We start from the raw sequence: 25,637 nt of genomic DNA, 5'->3' as shown, positions 1-25,637 counted from the left end.
GGTGTTAAAATCTTCTGTTATTATATTTCTTTCAATTTCTTTAAGTCTGTTAATACTTGCTTTGTATATTTTGGTAATCCTATTTTGTCTGTTATTACAGTCTTTGTTTTGTTTTTTCTTAAAGATTTTATTTATTTGAGAGAGGAAGATAGTGAGAGAGAGCACAAGTGTGGGGGAGAGGGAGAAGCAGGCTCTCCACTGAGCAGAGAGTCCGACTTGGGGCTCAATCCCAGGACCCTTGGGATCAGACCTGAGCCAAAGGCAGACGCTTAATCAGCTGAGCCATCCAGGCACCCCTAGAGTCTTTGTTTTAAAGTCTATTTTTTTTATTATGTTATGTTAATCACCATACGTTACATCATTAGTTTTTGAGGTAGTGTTCCATGATTCACTGTTTACGTATAACACCCAGTGCTCCATGCAGTACGTGCCCTCTTTAATACCCATCACCAGGCTAACCCATCCCCCCATCCCCCTCCCCTCTAGAACCCTCAGTTTGTTTCTCAGAGTCCATAGTCTCTCATGGTTCATCTCCCCCTCCGATTTCCCCCCCTTCATTTTTCCCTTCCTGCTATCTTCTTCTTCTTTTTTCTTTTTTAACATATAATGTATTATTTGTTTCAGAGGTACAGGTCAGTGATTCAACAGTCTTACACAATTCACTGTGCTCACCATAGCACATACCCTTCCCAATAAAGTCTATTTTTTTCTGATTTGAGTGTAGCTATCCAAACTTTCTTTTAATTTCCATTTGCAATGTATATCTTTTTCCAACCCTTCACTTTCAGTCTGTTTCCTTAGTTTTGAAGTGAATCTATTGTACACAGCATATAGATTGGACTTGTTTTTTAATGTTTTCGGCCACTTTATGTCTTTGATTGACAAAATTAGTCCCTTTGAATTTAAAGTAATTTGATAAGCATGTACATATTGCCTTTTTGTTAATTTTTTTCTGGCTGTTTTTGTAGTCTCTGTTCTTTCTTTTTTTTCTTTCTGTCTTCCTTTGTGGCTTGATGGCTTTCTTTAGTGTTATGTTTAGATTCCTTTCTCATTTACTTTTGTGTATTTACTATAAGTTTTTCCCTGTAGTTACCATAAGGTTCACATAAAATATCTTATGTAAATAGCAGTCTGTTTTAGGTTGAAGGAAACTTAATTTGAAACATTTAAAAGCTTTACCTTTTTGCTTTTCCCCACATTTTACATTTTTATTACACATTTTACATCTTTTTATTTTATGCTTCCCTTAACTAATTATCGTAATTTTAGTGAATTTTACTACTTTTATCTTTTTACCTTCATGCTTGCTTTATAAGTGATTGATCCACTATCTTTGTTACATATTTACTTTTTTCAGTGATATTTTTACTTTCATATGTTTTCTTATATTTGTTAATGTTATTTCTTTTTGACTTAAAGAAGTCCCTTTAACATTTCTTGTAGGGCTGATTTAGTGGTGATAAACTCCTTTAGCTTTTGCTTATCAAAAACACTCTTAATTTCTCCTTAAATTCTGGATGATATTGTTATAGAGTAGAGAATGGTTGGTAGTTTTTTTCTTTGAATATTTCATGGCACTTCTTCTGGCCTATAAAGTTTCTGCTGAACAATCTGCTAATAGTCTTATAGGGTTTCCCCTATGTAACAAGTTGTTTTTCTCTTGCTGCTTTTAGGATTCTCTCTTTCTCCTTTACTTTTACCATTTTAATTGTAGTCTGTCTTGGTGTAGATTTCTTTCAGTTCATCTTATTTGGAACTCTTTGGGCTTCCTGGATCTGGGTGTCTAATTTCTTCTCCAGATAAGGGAATTTTCAGCCATTATTTCTTCAAATAATCTTTCTGGAGCCCTTTCTCCCTTTTCTTCTTATGGGATTCCTAAAATGCAAATTTTATTCTGTTTAATGTTGTTTCAAAGGTCCCTTAAGGCAACTTCATTTTTCTTAATTCTTTTTTCGTTTTGCTGTTCTGTCTGGGTAAGTCCCATTGCTTTGTCTTCCCACTCACCGATTCATTCTTCTACTTTATCCAGTCTGCAATTGAACCCCCTCTAGTGTATTTTTCAGTGCAGTAATAATTTCTATTCGTACTTTCTTATATTTTTTATTTCTTTATTGAAGTTCGTACTGTGTTCATCCACTCTTCTGAGTTCAGTGAACACCTTTATGACCATTACTTTGATATTTTTATCAGGTAGGCTGCTTATCTCAGCTTTGATTAGTTCTTATTCTGAGGTTTTGCCTTGTTCTTTTGTTTGGGACATACTCCTGTGTACTTATTTTGCCTCTCTGTTTCTATGTATTAGGTAAGTCATTTACTTCTCTTAGTCTTGAAGATGTAATCTTGTGTAGGAGATGTTTTGTGCAGCTCAGAAGCACAATATCCCCTGGTCACCATAGCCGGCTGCTCGAGGGGTCACCTCTGTGTACCTTCCTGTAGTGGTGTGGTCATAGCTTTGGTGCTTAGATGCGTGGCTCTGGCAGTTGGTTTGGCTATGGGATGCACCTGTGACTGCTGCAGTGCCTTTGCAGGTGGGCATAGTCCCTGGCCCTGCTGTGGTGGGCATCTGGGACTGCTTCAGTTGGAGTGGGGTTCTCAGTAGAGCATGCCCACTGGCATTAGTAGGTTAGAGGGGGAAATCCAAAATGGCTTCTGCTAGCACCAGTATTAATAAAATAGATCATAAAAATGGCCTCTGTAGCGTCTCAGTCCCCAGAGAGAGTCCCTGCTGTTTCCTGCCTCTCCAGCAGAGGTTTTAAGTTTAGTAGATGTCTCCTATACCTATGGTCTATGTGCTTCACAAATTGGTATTTTTGTGCTGTTTTCTGAATTGAGTGAGTCTGTGCATTAGCTCTGTAAGAGCAGGTTTTGGGTTCTCTATAGTTTTATAGTTTTCCTTTATTTTCAAAGCCCAGTGTATTGGGGATTCGTCTCTCCTGTGTAGAATCTAAGGTTTGGGGTGCTTAGTGTGGACCTCAATGTCTTGCTCCTCGGGGAAGAATTTCATACCTTTGCTATCCCTCACAGTTGTGACTTGCCCCACTGGGGTATGGTTTTATTTTCTGGTGTCTATCTTTCTTTTCCCTTTTGATGCTCTCCTTTTATCCTTTGTTGTGGAGGCTCTGTTCTTTAAATTTTCAGGTCATTTTCAGAGGGAATTATTCCATACGTAGTTGTAGATTTGTTGTGTCCATGGAGGGGGTATGAGTTCAGGATCTTGCCATGTTGCCATCTTGAATCCAGCGCCTAGAATATTTATTTTTAATCTCAGTGGTGTCAGGATATATTGAGAGCTCTACTCAAAATTAGCTTTCTTTAGAAATGAACGTGGTTTGGGTGATAAATTATTTCTTTAGGAGAATCAAGGAAAAAAGTTGAAGTGCTTTTTCAAAGAGAAGAGGGAAAAATGTAAGATTATGTCAGTTACAGAAAGATAAAATCAAAGGTCAGCTGTTTTTGAAATAAAAATGAGCTGTCATCCAAGAGACTTCATGACACATATTGAGAGTCCATGTCTCCATCTGTGCCAACTTTTCCTTTTAACACTGTGATTCTCCAAGGGAAAAACAGAAGACAATAATGGCTAAATAATAAGTCCTGTTAGGTTATTAGTGTGTTTATTAGTTTGTTAAATTAATTTATATAAAATGTTTTGTGCTGGCATTTAAAAAAAATCCTGATGGAATTTGTTAATCATGTTAACTTGCAATAAGGAAGCCCTTATGAATAACAAGCCATGTGAAAAATAGTGTTTTATTTTGACTAAATTCAAACAAACAACAGTATCTTACTTTGTTTCCATGAGAACATCTTAACTGAAATCTAACAAGTGATATAACATGTATAAAATACTCAGGGTAAATGATTGACATATATTATGAGCTTAGGTATCCTGTTGGTTGTCTTTTATTATTCACATGACAAACTTTCTGACACAAGTTTCATAAAAATCACACAGCCAGAGCTTATGACTGAGATTTCACTTTAATTTTGGGGGAGTTGAACACAAGTAGTCTATCTCTCTAAATACTGGGGGGAAAAACAACTTCTATAGCCACTTTTTTTGTAGTCATTTTGATTTATGGAGCATTTTCCTTGTCCTTCCTATTACCTACATTTAGATTTTTATATTGGTGCTTTATGATTTTATTTGCATGTTTACTCCTCACCCAGAGTGCTGGTAAGGTAAGATGAGACCAAAGTAGTTTAGGTTGCTACTTTTTTCAGGAGTTCTGCTGTGAAAGAGTATGACCTGACATAGCATTAATTTTTATTTTATATAATTTGTGGCTTCAGTTTAGCTTCTTTAAAAAAGAAGTACATTGAAGACAGAAAAATTACTAGGATATGCAATATTTAAATAATAAAATAAAAAGTTCTTATTAGTAAATATCAGTTCAACTTTTAGGCCCTTTTTGTTATAATGAAATATTAGTTTCTAGTGACATATCTTATAATTGTCTTTGTTGTGAAGCTCTTACAATGTTTAATATCTATAATCATGTTATTGTGTAGTATGTCAGGTCATTTTTTATTATAAAAACTATTTTATACTCCTGCCTGCAGTAGTAAAACCACTTCTGTAAAATAAACACTTGCTGAAGAGATTGCGATTTTATGTATTATTATGTGATCCATACATGAAGGATAAATAAAATTAGCCACTAGAAATGCATATGTGTTTTAATTAAGATTCTGAGAGAAACTGAATTCTGTTACTTAAAAACCCAAGTTACTTGAATTACTTCGCATCTAATTTTTCCATGTTGTTTTTGAAAAGATGTACCAAGTATATGTCATTGAACTATATTTTACTTCTCAGTGTCTATCAAGGAAGAAAAATAGTTGTGATGGTTGAATATCTTTGTGCTGTTGGACCAGTTGTTCTTAACATACAAGGCCATTATTGGTGGCCAACATCTCTCAGGGCAATAGAGCATATCCTGGAAGTCCAGAGAGACTAATTCTTGGTTTTCTTAAGACAAAGCTATTTAAAACTATTTAAATTTTTTTTTTTAAATACAAAATGGTCTTTCAGCTTTTGCTAGCTGAGTTGCTTCTTTCAAGGTATGCAGTTTTGACCTGAATAATCAAATATTTAATTACGTAGTTATGATAAGTTATGAAATTGTATGTGCCCAGAAACACTATAGGACATCCTATTTCCTGTAGGATTTTTCTACTTTGGTGAAATGAGACAGGCCAACTATTTTTTCTTTTTTTTTTTTTTTTTTTCTTGTCTTCTTTAGCTTAAGAACTATGGTAGAGACTAGTTGGTCCTAAATATCTTTCCATTTGGTCTCCTCTTGCATATGCATCAGAATACTTAGGTATAAGTGAATAAATTATCAAAAACTTTTAGTTATACCTACCATCCACATTAAAACATCAAAACTTTATCATCTCAGGACCTCAGCTTACTCAATTTCAGTATCTTCTATCTCCAATTCATTGCTTAATGCCCTCCAGTGGAATTTTATTTCAGACATATACCAAATTAATCTTATTGTTGCATCCAATTGTCTTTTTTAAATAAGTCATTCTCTAACTTAACCACTAGTAGCATTTGACATTTAATAATTCTGTCTGAGCTGGAAATAATTACTGATTCTATTGTTATAACAAAATAGTCCCTTGTTATAAATATAATACAATATACCCAATCAGAGTTCAAAATCATACCGATTTTTTTTAAATCGTTTCTATAATGTTTGCTACCTCCACTATCCTCCGTATACACTCCTTCCTGAATTATCTTTTATTTTCCTTCTACTGTTTTGCTCTTCTTGGCAAATTTTTAGAGTGTCTCTGTTGTTGCTTCTGGTTCATCCTGCCTTTTTCTTACTGTGTATTGCCTACAAAGCCTTGGGTGACTACACATATACTGTTGAGTTCCCAAGATTTTCCTGAGCTGCTAGCACTTCTAGAAATCCTCACTTGGATACTCAAAACTTGGATACTCAAAAAATCCTCTCAAAGAGGATTCATCAAGATGCTTCTGTACCACAAACCTCCTTCTCTTTCTCTCCCTGTGTTCTCCCTCTTAGTGAATAGCACCATTTCCCCTTATTTCTAAGCATCTTCCTTGAGGGCAAGTGTAGAAACAGATAGACTTTGTGAAAAAAATGTGAGGCAGTTCCTCTAAAGTGGCTTTTATATGTTGTGAATATGGTAGGGAAGGTGTGCTTGGTATTCAGAAGAGAGGAGAAGCATGACATTCTGAACCCAAACTGTGGAAAATGAGATTATGAAGTAAAGCAAGTAGGCTTTTGGGGGCAATATTGAATATCCGTTTGAATTTTTTTCAACACAAGAACAGAAAAATCAAGGGAATGACATAGAAAGAGTGGTAATAGACCTAATTAAATAAACTACTGTATCATAAAGGTGGCATTTCAAATTAGTGGAAAGAAATGAATTATTCAAGAAAAGATGTTGGAACAACAGGCAACTACTTGGAAAAAGAATAATGTTGGTTTATTCCTTGTGACATGAACCAAAATAAACTCCAGATGGATTATAGATTTATGTTCAAATATTGAAAACAAATTTATTACACATGTCAACTTAGCCCAGAAAAAAGAAGGCTCTATGGTTTTCGCAAATTTAGGTACATTTCAAGAATAGATATGAAGCCCTTGAAGGTATAAATTCAGATTTCTGTTTTACATTTCAAAATTCTTAATATTTATTTTTTTTAATATTATATGACCCATTATGCTAAGTAAGTAGATAGTGGGGAAGCCACTGGGTAAAACCAGTATTGATATTTTTATTTTCCTATTCCTGAACTCACTCTACCTAGATATGAGGACATTAGCTGTAATTATGTAGTCCTGAAAATTCTCCTGATTCTATTAGGACAAAACCTAGTGGTTACTAAGAGAATCAATGAGCAGTTACACAGTCCTTTGGGGCATGAAGAGAGGAGTGAATGGGATGTGTTCTCAAGGTATTTGTCTCAGAACAATATGGGAAAAATACATTGCTATGATCAACCTGAATACTCAGAAGTCTTGAATCAGACGTTTCTCAGTGTTTCAGTTATATTCTTATATTATTGTTTTGCATAATCTTCAGGAACACAGCCATCATTTGTCGTGCAGCAAAAATACATGAATGACAAAGTAGTGAGACCGAGCACCTGAAATATTCAGGCAGAAGTCTGATTGTGTCATGACTGCTTTTAATTTGTTCAATTCATTCATCCCACAAATGACTATTGAATAACTACCACAAAGCCCTTCTCCTTGAGTGCTGAGCATACAAGTCATAATACTTTACATCAAAGAGCTTACCTTAAAAGTCAAAGATGGTGGAATTTACTAAGCACTGTAAATAGGAATAAAAGATGTGGGGGCACTAATCCAGAACTGGTGAGTTAAAGAATGCTTCCCTGAGGAGGTAATGCCAAAGTTAAATCATGAGTAATGACGGCAAGTGTCAGCCAAAAGCAGATGTGGGTGGAGTGGAAGGGAAAGGCATTTTCAGGCAGAAGAAAAATACGTAGATGGATATGAGGCAAGAGATAATATGGAGTATTTAGGGACCTAAGAGTGGGTTAGTGGGGCTGGACTATAATATGCAATGCTAAGAAGTGGCAAGAGAGGGGGCTAAAGGCTCTGGATCATACAGAACCCCTATATCATGATAAATTCATAACTTTATCATTAAGGTAATATGAAGCAGTTGACTTGAGACAGCCATTTCCTGCTTTTTTCTCTCCATTTCCCTTTAATACTGAAGAGTATTTTTATTCAGTTGTAAAATGACTTCAAGAGCAGACACGGGAACATTACTGACAGACTTCAGGGTGCAAAAATACCATTTGTATAGATGGCTAGTTGAGGGTTTTTTTTTTTTTTTACACCAGTATTTTTAAGAAGTTTTCAGGTTTACAGTCATTAAATTGTCTTTAATGCCAGGATTACAATCAAAGCTGTGAAAAATGTTTTATTTTGCGGGAATGTGTTACTGCAGCCTTAATTCCACGATGCAGTAGCAGTAGTTCTCAGACTAGTGTGGGCATCAGAATCCCCCAGAGGGTTTGTTAAACACAGCCTGCTGGCCTTACCCCAGAAGCTGTGATTCAGCAGGTCCAAAGCACGGCCTGAGAATCTGTATTGCTAAGAGGTTCCAGGGGATGCTGTTGCTGCGGGTCCCACACCACACTCGGAGACCCACTGTGTAGAGGAATTGAGAACTTATCTGCAGCACCCATCTGCCATCCAGGCTGCACATCACACACACCTCACAGGCAGCCTGCGGAAGGCAGTTGGTTTGTCCCAAGTTTTTCTAAGAGATGATTTGAACGGATCACAAAATGCCCCACACTTTGGCAAACCTTAGTCACACCTATAAGACCAGGACTCTGACTTTGAGGTGTCTGTAACTGAAAACCCACGGGGTGATTCTCATCCCCACACCGGGCCCACTGTCTTGCCTGTGCTTCATTCCTCCACCATTTCTCTCTACTAAATGGGCCATCTAGCTTCTAATTTATGAACTCTTACATAAGTCAGTCTTTTCTCTGAATGTCACTTCCGCCTTCTTGCATTAATTGAATTCCATTTACATGGAGTTTTTTCTTCTCCCTCATATCACATATCTCAGGGAAGGATCCTCCTTGCTTGCAACTCCCACCTTCAAATCATTCTGACTCTTTCCTCCCACAATCCCTGTCACCCTGAATGCTCAAACCATCTGGTTATACCAGTGTCCTCACTAATACCCTCCAGCTCTCTCATTCACCCATAATTATGACTCTTTGCTTAAATCTTTTTCAGTTCTGTCATCCTACATCTTGGTCTTCTAGTTCAAGGAACTGCTCACCTTTCTCCACGTCAGCCACCCACTGGTGTGATTACACTGGCAGCCTTATCACCCATCATTGTACACTCTCTAATATCTTAGCTCCAACAGGTTTGCTCTCTGAAAACCGCCTACCAACTCCTCTTATCTAGGAGCAGTGTTTCAACCTCATCAACCCTTCCAGCACATTTACCCATTCTACTTTCTCACCCTTTCTCACCCCCGTCTTGCTTCCTTTCTCACATAATTCCTTATTATAAACACTCCCTTGCAAACACCCTCAACTCACTTGCTCCTTTTTCCCTCAAAAACATTTAGCTGGTCTTTGGTGAGAACATTTGTTGCTTAACTCATTTGAACAAAAAGGGAACTTTTTTGTGTGTTACAATTCGGAAGTATGAGAATTCAGAACAGATGGATCCAGAGGTTCAAGAAGGATCAACCAGCTTCTATGTCTCCCATTTCTTTGTTCTGTTTTTCTCTGTAAGAGTATTATTCCTAGGCAGTGAGAATGACTCCCCAATAGCACTAGACTTAAATAATTTTTAAAATCAAGGGCCTTAGCAGCCAAGAGCTCTCTAGCAATCACTTATAAATGACTTGACTCTACTTGCACTGTATGTCCAACTCTGCATCAATCACTGTGGACAGTGATTTTTATTAAGAATTCAGTCTTTGAAGTCATGTGAGCCTAGGTTCAAACTTCAGTTCTGTTTCATACTAGATTTATGACTTTAGGGAAATAAACTTTCTAAACCTTAGTTTACTCAATGCTAAAAAAATTAGGATAATGATAAAATGGGTATAACGATAATATCTTTCTCATAGCATTATTGAGAGGATTAATTGAGACAATCCATGTACTTGATATAATGTATAGCACACAATAAATATTCAGTGAACTGTTAAATCTCATAATCTATTTTCATATGAGATTAGACAATGCTCCTTCAATTAACTTCTGTCTTAAGGTTTAAATTTTCCTATCGCTTTATTTCTATACTAACACAAGAACTTAAGAATCATTGTGTAAAGCTTTCAAAAAGCTTTTGTTGGCACTTTAATGTTTATTAAACCTATAGATAAATTGGGTGAACTCAGAAACATAGTGCATTTATTTTTATATCCCTCGGTAAATTTAGAAGAGCTTTTACATTTCTCAATATATATTTGTAGGTAGAGAATAATGTTGGTTGTCCTTGAAAATGGGATTGGTTTTTAAAATCTTATTTTTAACTGATTTTTGCTGGTGTATTAATAAGCTATTGCTTTTGAATATGCATTATGTAATTTGCTACCTTCCTGAATTTTCTTAGTTCTAAGAAGTTTTGTGTCATATGACTGGATTATCAGGTAGACTATCTTGTGCACAGATAATTTTCTTCTTCCATCTTATAACTTAAAGCTTTCATTTTGTTAGTAATTTGATTAGAACTATAGGAACATTTCAATAGATGGGAAGTTTTTTTTTGGTGAAGGAATAAGGTGGTTATCTTTTTAACTTGTTTCTAACTTCTAGTATAAGGTAAGAATGTAAAAATTTACCCAAATGTGCTTTTGGCATCTATTGAAAAGAATATATAAATTACTGATGTGATAAATTATTTTAATCAGTTCTCAAAAAATGAATTATTTTTAAGTTTCCAGAATAATGCATACTTAATTGGGTATTTGGTTCACGCTACATAAAGCTGGTTTTAATTTGATAATATTTTGATTAGGATTTTTAATTTGTATTCAAAACTAAGATTAGTCTGTGGAATTTTGATTTTGTTTCTTTTGTCATATTTAATATCAAGGTAATTTTAGTCATACACAGTGATTAGGGGGCATTTCGTATTCTTCTATACTCTGGAATAGTTAAACAATATAGGAGTTACATCTTCACTGAAAGTTTCATAAGACAAAACAATTCTCTGTGCCAAAGAATACTTTTTGTGGCAATTTTTTAAATTTTAACTTTTAGTTACTTCTAGCGTATTTTACCTATTTCAATTTTTATTTTTTCCCAATTAAGTTTGATATATTTATCTAAAAATGTTTAATTTATAAACATTTAGATTTTATTATTACAGAATTTTAAATTGAATCTCTTATTTTGAAAAATGGTCATTTATATATGTAACAACTTTATGTTTCTTGCTTGTTAGTTTTGGTAGAGGTGTTGTATTTTATTATTCTTTCAAAAGAACTATTGCTTATATTTATTTATCAATTCTACTATTTTCCTATTTTTTCTAGTAGGTTATTTTATGCACTTATCTTTTCTAAAAATCCTTTTACTCTCTTACTTTGTTTTCTTTCATCAATGATAAATTCAGTTAATGTTTTTCTGTTAATGATGTACTATATGTTGGCTAATTGGATTTAAATAAAAGAATATTTTAAATCTTGTATAAATTTTCATCAGGTTAGAAATTTGGCATCCCTTCGTTTTATATACTCTAACTATTAGCTCCCCCCCCCACAACTAAGAGCTATATATATAGATCGCATTTTAAATTGTGTACAGATTTTGGTTGCCCATTTATAAATGTTTATTAGTATTAAGGTAAACTAGAAAACTGATCTGTGGTGACAAAAACTATAAACAGGCCTAACTAATATACTGTTAGCTCTGTATATATTCATTTGCATGTGTAGATTTTTTTAAATCTATGTATAGTTTATTTGTGGGTTTACTTTTACCCTCTTAACTCATTGCTTACTCTAAATCCTATGGGGGTGGCAATGTAATCAGATGGCGTGAAAGAGAAGTTACTCTAGGTATGTAGAGAAAAGCAATAATTTGGTTTTAACTGCACCGCCCCCCCCGACTTTCTTTTGTATAGTGGACTGACTCCCAAAGGAAGACATCCATTTTGAGTTTTGTCATATATTTTAGGGTTTCAAAATCTCTTGACAAAAGAGAGATCAAAGAGTAGCTTTATCTGCTCCTATTCAGATACATTTTATTTCAAAAACATACACCGAGGAATTGCTGATAGATCCTTAGGAAAACATTCACATGTAACTTCCAATCACACTGGGCCATATTTGAAAGATTTTTGAAGGTCAGTTCTGGTATAAGCTAACATTATGCTATTTAACCCAGGAATTATTTTAGTCTTTGATTAATGGGCATATGTTTGGTATGTAATATAATTTTGTGAATGCTAAATCAAATTGTAACTTAATTAGGTTGACTTAGTGGCTTGGGAGAACGCTTTAAATTTTTTCCCCAATTTGTTGCTATTTTTTCTTTTTGAAAAAGTCTTTTAGTTATTAATTTGGAGCCTTTCTTTTATATATATATAATTTTTAATATTTATATAATTAAATTATACATTTATATACACACATATGTATAATTAAGTTGAAACAAAGATTCATAATCTGACTCTATTGAAAATCCAAAATTTACTTTAAAAATTATGTAACTCCTAGCTTCCGAGAAATGAATCGTGGATCACTACATCAAAAACTAATGATGTATTATATGGTGACTAACATAACATAATAAAATAAAATTTAAAAAATTAAAAAAAAATTATGTAACTCCTAGCTTCCGAGAAATGAATAGTGGATCACTACATCAAAAACTAATGATGTATTGTATGGTGACTAACATAACATAATAAAATAAAATTTAAAAAATTAAAAAAAAATTATGTAACTCCTAGCTTCCGAGAAATGAATAGTGGATCACTACATCAAAAACTAATGATGTATTGTATGGTGACTAACATAACATAATAAAATAAAATTTAAAAAATTAAAAAAAATTATGTAACTCCTCTTGGGAACTGTGAGTAGCAAACTGTCTTTTTTTTTTTTTTTTATTAACATATAATGTATTATTTGTTTCAAGGGTACAGTTCTGTGATTCATCAGTTTTACACAATTCACAGAGTGGTTGTGGATGGTTCCCTTTAATTGGGAACTAATGTGAATGGACTACAATTTAGCCAGTTTTCTATAACAATTCCTGCTACCCAGATTTAAAGGTACATCAATTTTTTCTTTTCTGCATTCATTCCATGAACCCTTACTGACTACCCCTAAGTGGTAGGTACTGCACTAGATACTAGACAAATCAGTGGTGCATAAAAACGGGGTCCCTGTTTTCAGATTTACAGTCCAGTATGAGAAACAGAAATTGTTAAAATGTGCACTTGTGATACATGCCACAGAAAGTAAGTGTGGATATGCCAGCATACAGTAAACGGCCTGGGAGGACAGGGAAGGATTGCAGATGAAATAGATCTTCTGCTGAGATTGAAAGTTGAACAGGATGGGGCGCCTGGCTGGCTCAGTTGGATGAGCTTCTGCCTTTGGCTCAGGTCATGATCCCAGGGTCCTGGGATGGAGCCCTGCATCAGGCTGCTTGCTCAATGCAGAGCAGAAGTTTTGCTTCTCCATATGCCGCTCCCCCTGCTTGTGCTCTCACTCTCTGTGAGATAAATAAATAAAATCTTAAAAAAAAGAAAATTGAACAAGGATTTGCTAGGAAAAGTTGAGAGAAGATCCTTCTAGGCAGGGAGAGGAGCATATGCATGTGCCGGGAGATGGGATGAAACAAGGTATATATAAAGAACTGAAGAAAAGTCTAATGTGACTTGTATATTAAAAGCCAGTAGGAGAGGAGTAGAACAGAGGCAGGAGAGGGAGATGGTGCCTGCATTCTTCTGGCCTTGTATGAGATTTGTTCTCCATTCTAAGTGCAATGTGAGGCCCAAGAAGTTCTTTAAACTGGTGATGTGATCTGATTTATTTATGTATTTATTTTTTTAAAAAGAGACTTTATTATTTATTTATTTATTTTTAAAAATTTTATTGTTATGTTAGTCACCATACAATACATCATTAGTTTTTGATGTAGTGATCCACGATCCATTGTTTTCATATAACACCCAGTGCTCCATGTAATACGTGCCCTCCTTAATACCCATCACCGGGCTAACCAATCCCCCCTCCCCCCTCGCCTCTAAAACCCTGTTTGTTTCTCAGAGTCCATAGTCTCTCATGGTTCATTTCTCCCTCCAATTCCCCCCCTTCATTTTTCCCTTCCTTCTCCTAATATCCTCCATGTTATTCCTTTTGTTCCACAAATAGGTGAAACCATATGATAATTGACTTTCTCTGCTTGACTTATTTCACTTAGCATAATCTCCTCCAGTCCCATCCATGTTGATGTAAAAGTTGGGTATTCATCTTTTCTGATGGCTGAGTAATATTCCATTGTATATATGGACCACATCTTCTTTATCCCATCTGTGAATGTGATCTGATTTAAATTTATTATTTCATTTAACAAATATTCATCAAGTGCCTACTGTCAGACATTGCTCTAGGCCGTGGAGATACAGCAGGGGTTAAAATAGGCAACAAACTGCCCTCTTGCAGCTTATAATGCGATGGAATGTTTAATAGGTCAGAGATGGCCCCACAGAGGAAGTGACATGTAAGCAAGAATCTGCAGAAATGAGGAGATTCAGGGAGGGAACGGATGATGCAAAAGCCCCATGAATGCAAGTCGATCCGATGACACGATTGTAGTTGTCCAGAATGGTTACCCCAGCTCAGAGGAGACTGATGAGTTTCCTCCCAGTACCTTCGCGTGCTCGCTCTTTGTATATGTACATATACGCGCACACACGTGTACGCAAGACATGTGCACACACACATTCTGCGTGCATATACTGTACCGTAATTTAAGCAATGGACAGGAATAAAGGAGGCCACAGAGGTGATGTAGAAAGAGAACAGAGACTGAGGCAAGGTTGTATGGCTGGATGGAGAAAGATGAAGTGACTCTGAAGCTGGGAGAAAAAGACCCGCAAGTACATTGGACGACGGAATTCAAGGAGAAAAGAAGCTAGCGGCTGCATCGTTAAAGGCTGCTGAGAGGTAAGGATAAGAACTTCAACATGTTTTGAATTTAGTGACTTCAGCATTACGAAATCCTTCCCTGATGGAGTAATGGAAGCCAAGTCCATTAGAATGGAATAATTAAGAAATGGAGAATGTGAGAATAAGTAAATCTTTGAAAGCTTTTCAAAAATACGAAAAAAAGAGAATAAATTAGTGTTTGAACGAGATTGTTCAATTGGAGGGTTTTTTTCATGGAAGAGACTGTGGCATGTTTAGAAGCTGATGAGAGGGAACTGGGATGAGGATGTTGAATATACAAATGAAAGAAGGGAAGATTAATAATAGTTGAATGGGTAAGTCTAACTTAGCAAATATTATGAATTTTTGTGGAGGCACAATTATAGAGAGGCAATGTCTCTTCAGTAATCAGAGCAATCAATTTGTTTCTTGTTATCACTTTAAAATGCAGTTTTCCAGTATCAACTAATCTCTAGCTAATGATGTTGTTTTTTGAGGAAAAGGGAAAATGATATTATCTTTTCTTAGTTGACTATTTGACTTAAGTCATTCACTGCCTCAATCTTGCTTCACCAAAGATAAATGAAATCTACATATTACATACCTTTGCAAGGCATGATGGTTTATAAATAGCCCAATTTTAGGAGCTAATATTAAGTACCTGAGTGGAATTTAACCAGTCATTAATCTTTCTCAATTCTGGGTTATTTATCAACTTTATGTCAAGGGACAAGGAAAAATTATCCAAACATTGTTTAGTACAATCATCATTAATTAGTTAACACTTACTGAGAGAGGCTTTTAACCTTTTTCTCCCCCAAGGATTTTTCTAATGTCAGACTAGAATAAAAAATATCTATAGCAACCCCTTAACTCTTCCAGGCTTAACATTTATTATAAGTCAATTAGCTCTCTACTAGAAGCAAGGGGATGAAGGGCTGGTGTGGGAGTCTGCATGGGAGCAGCAGAATAACAACAGAAGAGGAAAACAGCTTCTAGGAAAATCCTTCCCAATTTCTCTTTAATAGTTTTAAATTTTTGACATGGTGAATGACCCATTTCTTCTCCATTTCTTTTCATGGAACTCCTTGTTGATATGCAGTTACTATATTTGGATTAAGGGCAAAATAGCCTTATCTCTTATATTTTTACAATTTTCAGAATACTATTTACTCTTAAAAGTGGACTCCAAAGCACACGCTGTGTGTCATGTAGAGAGTTAGTTAATCCTGGCCAAATGGGGATATTTCAAACCTAATCAACACTAGCGTTCTTTGCTTGCACAAACAACAGTGAATCACAGGAGATTTGGGAATAGTTTTCTCACATCTGATATAACTTTCAAATTGATTTTTCTTTTAATAGTTTGTTTCCTGGCTGATCCATATGAATCCCTCTTATTAAGAAAAACTATCCAGGATTCACTGAAGAACCAAATAACTCCTTGCTAATCATTCAGGGAAATGTTGCAGGCTTGAGCAATTGAAGATGTAGATATTGAGCCTACTACTAGCTGTAAGCAAACTCTAAAATACAGATAAGGCCCTATAAGTCATCTTTATGAGCTGAAGGGATGGTTATGTTGCATGTGTCCAAGAATTATGATTTGCCACCCGCTTGCTCACCAGTAAGGAAAAGCTCCAGATAGAGTAAAACCCGAATAAACAAGATACTGTTTCTTTCAGTAGAAAATAATTTACCATCACCATCTAGTTAGTTTTAGACCAGGTAAATTTAGATTTGTGATTTATTGCCTAAGACATTTTCTTCTTTATTGTCAAAAGAAGTGATTTTGGAGGGTTGGGGACCTTTGATAAATTACCTGCTGTTCTGGCAGTTTGAGCTGAATATTGATTTCTCTATTCCTCTTTTAAGAAGAACATTTATATTTGTTTATTCCTTTTTTAAAAAAAAAAAAACTTTGGAATAGCTCTCGCTTGCTTGCTTTCTTCTTATCATAGTTTTAGGGATTTGACTTGCTTCTATGAATATGCTGGCACATTTTCAGAAATTGTCTGATTAAAAACACCAGTGATGGAGTTTCATTAAGTTTTAATTACTATGACTAGTGAAACATATACATCTGTTTTACTGAGGATATTCTACTATAGTTAAGAGTTATAATAATAGCCTCTATTTAAGATCAATCACTTGAATCTTTTCTAAGGCTTTGTGCATGTTGGAAGTTAATTTTCTTTCTTAGGAGGCCATATTCATTCTTGTAAGCTAAACAAATGAGTTTCATGTCTTAGCATAGATGGTTTATCACTGTCCAGTTGTTCTTCAGTAAGAATCCTATAAAAACATGAACTTGTATTTTTCTTTGTGTTTAAAATTCAACACATGCCTAATATATAAAACTTGAATTACAAATAATTAAAACATATTATCCCACTAAAGTAGGAGCTAATATTTTGGTGTATTTTGTTTAACATTTTATAGTAAAAATATTTGTACATTACATTTATATATAATTATGGATATGTATATACAACTGTGCATTATAAATCTACACTTAAGAACATAGCTATGTGATATACTATTACTCAACTGGACTATAACTTAATTCTCCATTTCTTTATGGTTGACTATTTGGGATTTTCCACCACTGTAATTTCTTAGTTTTATTATGTGACATTTAATACTACAAAATATGTAGTATAGATGTTAAGTGTAAAGTGTAAGTGTAAAGAATGATGCTAAAACAAATACTCGTGTACCCCCCACCTGACTTACAAAAATAGAACTATGCTAATCTCTTTCTGACTGAAATCTATTCAACTGTGCAAAATCATTGCTTCCCTTTGTCCTATCTTTGATTTTCTTATAGTTTTATCACACCTGAATCTGCTAAATAGTACATTTATATTTCATGTCTTTAAACTTTATATGAATGTAATTAATAATATTTTATATATTCTTCTGCTTTTTTCTCACTAAACAACATGTTTGGGAGATACACCATAGTTATGTGTGTAGTTATAGCTGATTTATTTTAATGGCTTCATATTATTTCTTTGTTTGAATAGATTGGAGGTTTTACTTGTATTTCTGGAAATTTGGGTGATTTTCATTTTTTTTGCTGTCACAAACAATGTTGTAAGCATTTTGTAAATGTCTCCTGGTGCATATGTGCAAGGTTCTCTTGGATAAATACTAGCAGCAAAACTGCTGGGTCATCACCTATACATATTTACAACTTTATTTTATAATACAGTATTTCATAAAGTGGCTGTATTAATTTAAATTTTATCAACAATGGATAAGAGTTCCTGTTACTTCACATTTTTAAAAACATCTTTATATCTTCACATCACATATAATAATAATAATTTTATTTTATTTTATTTTTTTAAAGATTTTATTTATTTATTTGAGAGAGAGAATGAGAGAGAGAGAGAGAGCATGAGATGGGGGGAGGGTCAGAGGGAGAAGCAGACTCCCTGCTGAGCAGGGAGCCCAATGTGGGACTCCATCCTGGGACTCCAGGATCATGACCTGAGCCGAAGGAGCCACCGAGGTGCCCCAATAATAATTAATTTTAGACTACTTAACTTTTACCAGGCTGGTAGATGTAAAAAAAAAAAAATAATCTCAGGGTGGTTTTATTTGCATTTCCTGTTCATTTATGAGAGTGAGCTTTTTTTCAGGTTTATTAGCCATTCTTTTTTCCTTTTTTGTTCATGTATTTTGCTTTTTTCATTTTACAGTTTCTTTTTTTTTGTTGATTTTTGAGAACTTATTATACATATTCCAAATATATTTATTACTTATATATGTTGCAAGTATTTAAAGTTTATAATTTGTCTTGCCACCTTGTGGTATCTTCAAAATATAGAAGCTTTATATTTTAATGTAATCATATATGCATTTTTCCACTTTGGTTTGTGTTTCTTGATTGTATGACATACTAAAGGTCATAAAAATTCTCATTTATTTTTATAAAAGTTTTTAACATTTTTCTGGAATCCACCTTGAATTGATTTCTGTTTATGGTATGAGATAGGTATCCACTTTGTTTTCCCTATAGATAACCATGTGTTCTATTGCTGCCGTAACAAAGTTTACACATGTTCACCATTTTACAGTTCTGTAAATGGGAGGTCAGATGTGAGTTTCATTGGACTAAAATCAAGTTGTCAACAGGACTGTGTTACTTTCTGGTAGCTCTAGGGTAGAAGTCATTTCCTTGCCATTTCCAGTTTTCAGAGACCGCCAGCATTCCTTGCCTCATGGTCTCCTTCCTCTGTCTTTAAGAGCAGGCAGGACATTTCTCTGACTTCCGTTCCCTTGACATAACTCTCTCCTTCTGACCTCTGTCATTTTTAAGAACTCAGTGATTAGATTAAACCCATCTGGATAATATAGGAAAATGTCTCCACCTCACAGTGTGTATCCTTAGTTGTATCAGTAAAGTCCTTTTTGCTATCTAAGGTAACACGTAGTCACAGGTTCTGAGGTTAGAGTATGGACATTTTTGAAGGCCATTACTCTGCCTGCTACTTTACTTGCCCCAACATCATTGATTAAATTGTCCATCATTTACTTAGTGATTTGCAGTGGCATCTCTCTGAATTATCAAAATTCATATAAGCATTGCTCTTTCTCTGTTTTATTCCATTGGTCTCTCTTTCTATTCATACATCATGGTACATGGATTTATTACTGCAGCTTTAAAATGAGTTTCAAAACTTGTCAAAGATGGTAAGTAAAATGGAGAATATTGAAGTAGATTGGGAGTGTAAGACTGTAATTTTAAACAGGATGGTCAGGAAGGCTTCCCAGAGAATGGGACATTTAAGAATAGACTGGAAGGACATGAGAGGGTAATTCCTGTTTATCTGGAAGAAAAATCTCCCAGGCAGAAGCAACCACAAGGGCAAACACCCTCAAGTAGGAATACACTGGAATTTTATGGAACGGGAAGGAGACCAGTATGACTGCAGCAGAATCAGCCACAGGAGAGATTAGAAATTTAGGCCAGACCATATATGGATGCCAGATGGGGGACATTTCTCAGGCCATTGCAAGGATTTTACTTTTACTGTAAATACTATGAGAAAGCATGAGAGGTTCTGGAACAAGAGTAGTAGCATAAATTTTTATGTTTTAAATGAACACCCTAGCTCTGTATTGAGAATGGATTGTAGGGGTCCAGAGGAGAAGCAGAGGGGCCTTTTAGGAAGGTACTGCAAGAAGTTTCATGAAAAGAACAAATCAGCAAAAAAAGAGTAGCAAGCCCAAACTGATTGAAGGATAAATAGAAAATCTAAGTCTTATCTTCTCATCTTGAGTCAGTAGGTTAAACCCCCTTTCCAACCAAAAAAAGAAAACTAAAAACAAAACCCAGCTCTGACAGTTTTACAGGGGAGATCTAGCAAACATGTAAAGAGCAATTAATTTTACAGAAACTCTTTCAGTACAGGAAAATGGGGCACGCTCCCCAACTAATCTTATGGTAGGAGTGTAATCTGCCCGTTGAAGTGAGATATAAGTGGTATAAGAAAAGAAAATTAAAGGTATGTCCCTTTAAGAATATAAACCCCCGAATCATTAGAAAATGGTCATGAATGAAAAAATTGTACATTATAATAGACGTCTAAAATTTAACAGAAGTTCTGACCTTTGCTACACTATCACCAATCTTTTCTTCTAGTAAATAGCAACACTTACCTAATCAGGTTGCTGAGGTTTCTTATCATCTGTTAAGAATTGAACCTCCACTATAATTATTTTAGTCTGAACAGTTATTATATATATATATATATATAATACAGTTATATTCTCATTTCAAGAAGTTCAACGTGTGGTTCTTTCTCCTAACTTTCTGGATGATTTTTTATATTCTAATATCCCTCAGAGGAGAAGCCACACTACATAGTCCAGTAATAATGGTTTATTATTAATTGGGGGCTTATACTACCATTAGGAAAGCTAGGGAGACAGACATTGGGAAAGCAGCTAGAGAAGATTAGAGCAGCGCTGCTTTATATCAGAGATCTCAGCCTGAAAGACTGAGTGGGTACAAACCCCTGAGCTTATGGGGATTTCTGAAGAGTCTGTAAATCCCACCAGGATTGACAGTGGGGAGCTCATGAAGTGGTCTGCAAGCGGCCCCACCTGCTAGACCTGTCGTGTCTAATCCCCAAACCTCCTGAATATAAAGAGTCCTCTTCACTTCCCCTTTCATCTTTCATCAGTTTCTTTCATTAGCAATCTCCAACCTGCAACAATGTACCTGCAGGGAGACTTTGGTCAACACCATTCCCAGACTTAAATGGGAGTAATCATGGCAGATTGACCATCTGGCACAGTTTTTTTTTTCTTTACTCATAATTTTGATTCCTTTTTAAATTTTTAACCACATTAGCATGTTATTTTATAATCTATATGTAATAATACAAACCTTTGAAGTCTTTTTCAGGTTTGAGTCTGCTGCCCATGTTTCTGCTCACTCTCCATTGCCTTGCTTTATCGTATGTTTTGTGATTTTGTCTTCGAGGCTCGTGGTCTTTGAAATGTGATATATGGGATTTCTGGAGGCCTGGTTTGATGGGGGGTATTCTTCCAGAGAGGATTTATTTTATTTCTATCAGGCGCTTCGGACTGTTACCAACTTGACACCATTTTGAATTAAATTCTCAGCTTGCAGGTTGAGGAAACAAACAGGTGGTGTGAATTCAGGCTGAAACCTGTTTGAGAACTGAATTCTGGTTACAGACTCCACAGAAACATTTTCCCCCTGCACTCACGGCTAAGACCATAGGAAAACTTAACTGGCTGTCTTGCAGAGTTTATTTTTTTATTTCTAGTTCACACTTTCACTGAGTGTATAGCACTTACGAGGATCTCAAAACCAATTTTGTACTTTGTACGAACCCTGGCTTTGTCTCCAGCCCTCCCCCCTTACTCCAGTGTGACTCAGCGTGTCAGCTGTTGCTGCACTCGTCTCAAGGTTGACTGCGGATGGACCTTCTTCCAAGTTCCCTCACATGGTCCTTGGCTCGATTCAGTTCCTCTTAGGTTGTTGGACTGAGGATCTCAGTTTCTCGCTGGTTGTTGGCCAGAGCTAGTACTCAGTTACTTGCTATGTGGACCTCTCCACTGGGCAGCTCACAACATGGCAGCTGGCTTTATCCAAGTGAGCACCAAGAAAGATAAAAAGAGGGGAAAGGAGGAAGGGAGGGAATATTTTGTGACCCAATTTCAGAAGTGATATCTTACTACTTTTGTTATATTCTCTTCAGTGGAAGTTAGTTACTAGGTCTAGCCCACACTCAGGGGGAAAGGATTACAGAAAGAGCCTGATTGCTCGGAGGCGGAGATCACTGGAAGCCATTTTAGAAATAGCCACAATATCTTATCCGGAATATACCATATTCAGAGCTTCAAAATATGATCTCTTCTCTGGTCACTCTAATAGAAATGACCTTCCTTCTATATACTTCCATCTCTCAAATTTTCTTTGACTCTCTTAAGACATATAGACCTCTATTTTAGATATTTGTGTCTATCTTGATTTTTCATAGGCATCTAAATTCCATGAATATTGGACTGTGATAGTCACATCATTTTATCCCACCAAGCCTTAGCAACTTACTCAATATTGACTACATACTTGGTTGTTAATGAATATTTCTTAAATTGCTGAATTCAGTTATTAACTTACCTCTGTTGTTTTTCACCTAACTGGAAGAAGAATTTAGCATGTTCTTTTAGTGACTGGTTCTATTAAAAGTTGCTTTTGTCCATTTTATTTTGTTAGACTAAAATGCAAATGTTTAAGACTAAAATAAATTCTCAAAATTTTGTTTGTATGATAGCCCTGAGTTTGTTTATCTAACTCCTGTTTTTATATACATTGTTCCTCTTGAAATAGGCAACCACTGGAGGGAATCCATCAATGTTGTTTTCTTTTTTGAACTATAAAAATAAATATTTAATTTTCAAATTTAGAGAAATAAACTTAAAAGTCAAAGGGTTAGGTGGGTTATGAGACCCACTGGTACCATGAAAGCACAGTGCTGATAAATGTGTATTCCAGGAATTCTGTGGATTAGAATCTCAGAGGCAATATGTAGACATTTATTTGTTTTGAGAATGGACCAAAATAATGAGTGCATTTAAGGCTATAATAACTATTAATATTTGTAATTTGGAAATGTAATTGGTTTCTAATGATAATATTAATAACCATTTCTGCTAGTATTATTTTAATAGTGTGTTATGGCTTTCTAATGCCATCCCATTTGTATTTGATATATCACTTGATCCTTAGTAATATTTTGAGATGGGCAAGATAGCAAATGCTATTATTCATGTTTTCTTGTCTTTGTTTTTAGTTTTATTATGGTAAGAACACTTAATATGAGATTCTACTCTTAACAGATTTTTAAGTATACAATACAGTATTGCTGTATATAGCCATGATGTTGTATATAGGCATGATCGCTAGATATCTTGGCTTACTCACATTGCTTAACTGAAATTCCAGTTAAGCAATGTGAGTAAGCCAAGATATCTAGCGATATCTAATTTCCCCTTTCCTTCTTTCTCTAGCGATAAGATCTAGCGATATCTAATTTCCCCTTTCCTTCTTTCTCTAGCCCCTGGAACTGCCATTCCACTCTCTGTTTCTGTGAGTTTGACAATTTTAGATGCCTCATGGAGTCATGCAGTATTTGGCCTTTGGTAACTGGCTTATTTCACTTCTCATAATGTCCTCAAGTTTTATGTATGGTGTCACATAATGTGGGATTTTCTTCTTTTTTAAGGCTGAATAATATTCTATCATGGAATATGAAGTTAGATTAAGAGACTTAACAAGGCCATGTATCCAAGGAAAAATAGACCAGACCAGACTTATATTTCTCAAAAATGATCTGTTTGAGTATAGCTTTTATGATCCCTTTAGCATTCTGTTCTAAAAATAAGACACCCACTCATTTACTTACTCATTCTTTTAGTATTAGTTCACATTTACTGCATATTACAGGCACTATTTTAATTGTATGTAGGGGTGAAAAAACAAGCATGGTCCCTGCCTTCATGGAATTAGAGTCTCTTGACAGAAACAGATGTTGAACAATGAAATCTCCCAATTATTTTAAAATTATAAACGTGATGAAGTACCAAATGGTCACACAGTGGTTCCTAATTTAGTAGGAGAGGGGGAGCAGTTAAGGAAGCCTTCCTTGAGTCAGTGCCATTTAAACTGAATTACGATCAATGATTAGTAATTTGTCAGGGAAAAATAGTCTAGGCAAGGAAGAGCAGATACAAAGGCCTGCATGTGGGAAGAGCTTGTGTTGGTCTAGGAATTAAAATTTGTGTGAGTGGCTGGATCAGAGTGAGGGAGGAAACCAGCAGGTGCCATATAACCCATGGCCCTGTAGCCCATGCTAATGTAAATGCAAAGAAAGAGGTGTAAGTTGGGAGGAAAAGTGTGATTCCATCAAATGTATATCTCTAAATGGTGTTTTTTAAAAAATGCAACTTAAACATGCGCAATGTTCACCTTCAAGGAATGTTGAGTGCCTAGTGTTAGCCAGGCATGGTCCTTAGCTACTTGAATGAAACATGTATTCTAAATTGGCAGACTTTCTTCAGTGAGGAATCCAAGGACAGTGTCCATAACTGTCATCTGGATATTTTATAAACTCCTTGAAGTGATTTTCATCTATACTACTTTACAGAATTATAATTGGCTCTGAAATAGGTATTGATAATGGTCTTCTGTTCTAGTTTCAAAATTTCTAATTACTTAGTGGTAAAATTTCAAAATGATGGTGACAGATTTTGTATCTCAGTTTTGACACTAACTCTCCATGCCTCAGTTTCCTCATTAGTAGAAAGGAATGATTACAAGCAGTGTTTTTCAATTTACCCTACAGATGAGAAGGAGATTTTACTTTTCCATCAATGTATTATTAAGTTAACCTGCCTCATTCTAACCTTGGCATGGTCTTTCATTTTAAAAGGTATAAAAAATGATTCAGTGTAATTTAAATTTTTAAACACATATACATATTTGCACATATCAAATGTGTTTTTGTGGTTTACATTCACAACACATATTAAAACTTCTTTACTTTCCTTCTCGTGCCATTGCTTTCTGTCTCTCTAAGTGTGCATGTATCTCTTCTGTCTTAGCTTTTCTCTGATTCTCATTCCTGTAGTCTTTCTAGGCCTCCCTTTGCCTGCTGTCTCTCACTAACACACATATACACAAAACACACAACTTGAATAATACTCTCTTCTGCTTAAAGCTTCCTAAAAGTCTTTAATAAAATCAGCCCTTGTCAACTCTTACCCTTCTCACCCACCCTTCTGCCCTCCTCCTCTTGCTACCATTTTTAACTTATGCTATTTTACTAAGTTGGGGAGTAAATACTCATACTTTTTCCCATTATCTTTACCATTACAAGATCTCTCTGGTTCCCATGGATGAGGGACAGGATACAATATTTTTTGATTCACTCTAAAATTCATCCCACTCAATGAATACCCCCTTATTCCTTTTTCTTCTGTGATTGAGAGTTCATAACTGTCATTGTGACAAACTCTTGAGCATCAGTATAACTGAACACTGTATGTCCCTATTTCATATCCCAAACAAGTGCTGGTATCTTACCTGCCCAAAGTTCGACAAAGTCCAGTGGTGGTTTTTGAGTTGTCCACCCAGGTGTGGTCTGGAAAATGAAAGGAGATTGGCTCCCCATTCATAATAGCAATCTCATTTCGACTGGGTGTACAATTAGCATAATTTCCTCAGATGTAAAGTGGAGATAATGATTTACCTTATCAGATTATGAAGCGTATTTGTTTTCTAGGGCTACTGTAAAAAAGTATCTCAAACTGAGTGGCTTAAACAGCAGAAATTTATTGTCTTATGGTTCAGGAGGTGAGAAGTTCAAGATCAAGATGTTGGCAGGGCTGTGCTCCTTGTGAAAATGAGA

At 35.2% G+C, this 25,637-nt stretch overlaps 1 protein-coding gene across 15 annotated transcripts in view; it reads left to right on the top strand.

The window, feature by feature from the left end:
- MARCHF1 (membrane associated ring-CH-type finger 1) overlaps positions 1 to 25,637 on the top strand; it is an 861,947-nt gene that overhangs the window by 85,198 nt on the left and 751,112 nt on the right. Inside the window, exon 1 of one of the 15 annotated variants that reach the window (XM_078069402.1) lies at positions 23,355 to 23,370. The exons of the other annotated variants lie outside the window; for them this stretch is intronic. The gene's annotated coding sequence lies outside the window, so the exon portion shown is untranslated. Of the gene's footprint in view, positions 1 to 23,354; positions 23,371 to 25,637 lie in introns of those variants that run through there. 15 annotated transcript variants of the gene reach the window in all.

This window comes from Halichoerus grypus, chromosome 3 (assembly GCF_964656455.1).
Source record: "Halichoerus grypus chromosome 3, mHalGry1.hap1.1, whole genome shotgun sequence".
Taxonomy (NCBI): domain Eukaryota; kingdom Metazoa; phylum Chordata; class Mammalia; order Carnivora; family Phocidae; genus Halichoerus; species Halichoerus grypus.
Note: the sequence above shows the minus strand (reverse complement) of the source record. Positions and strands in the feature narration are given on the sequence as shown.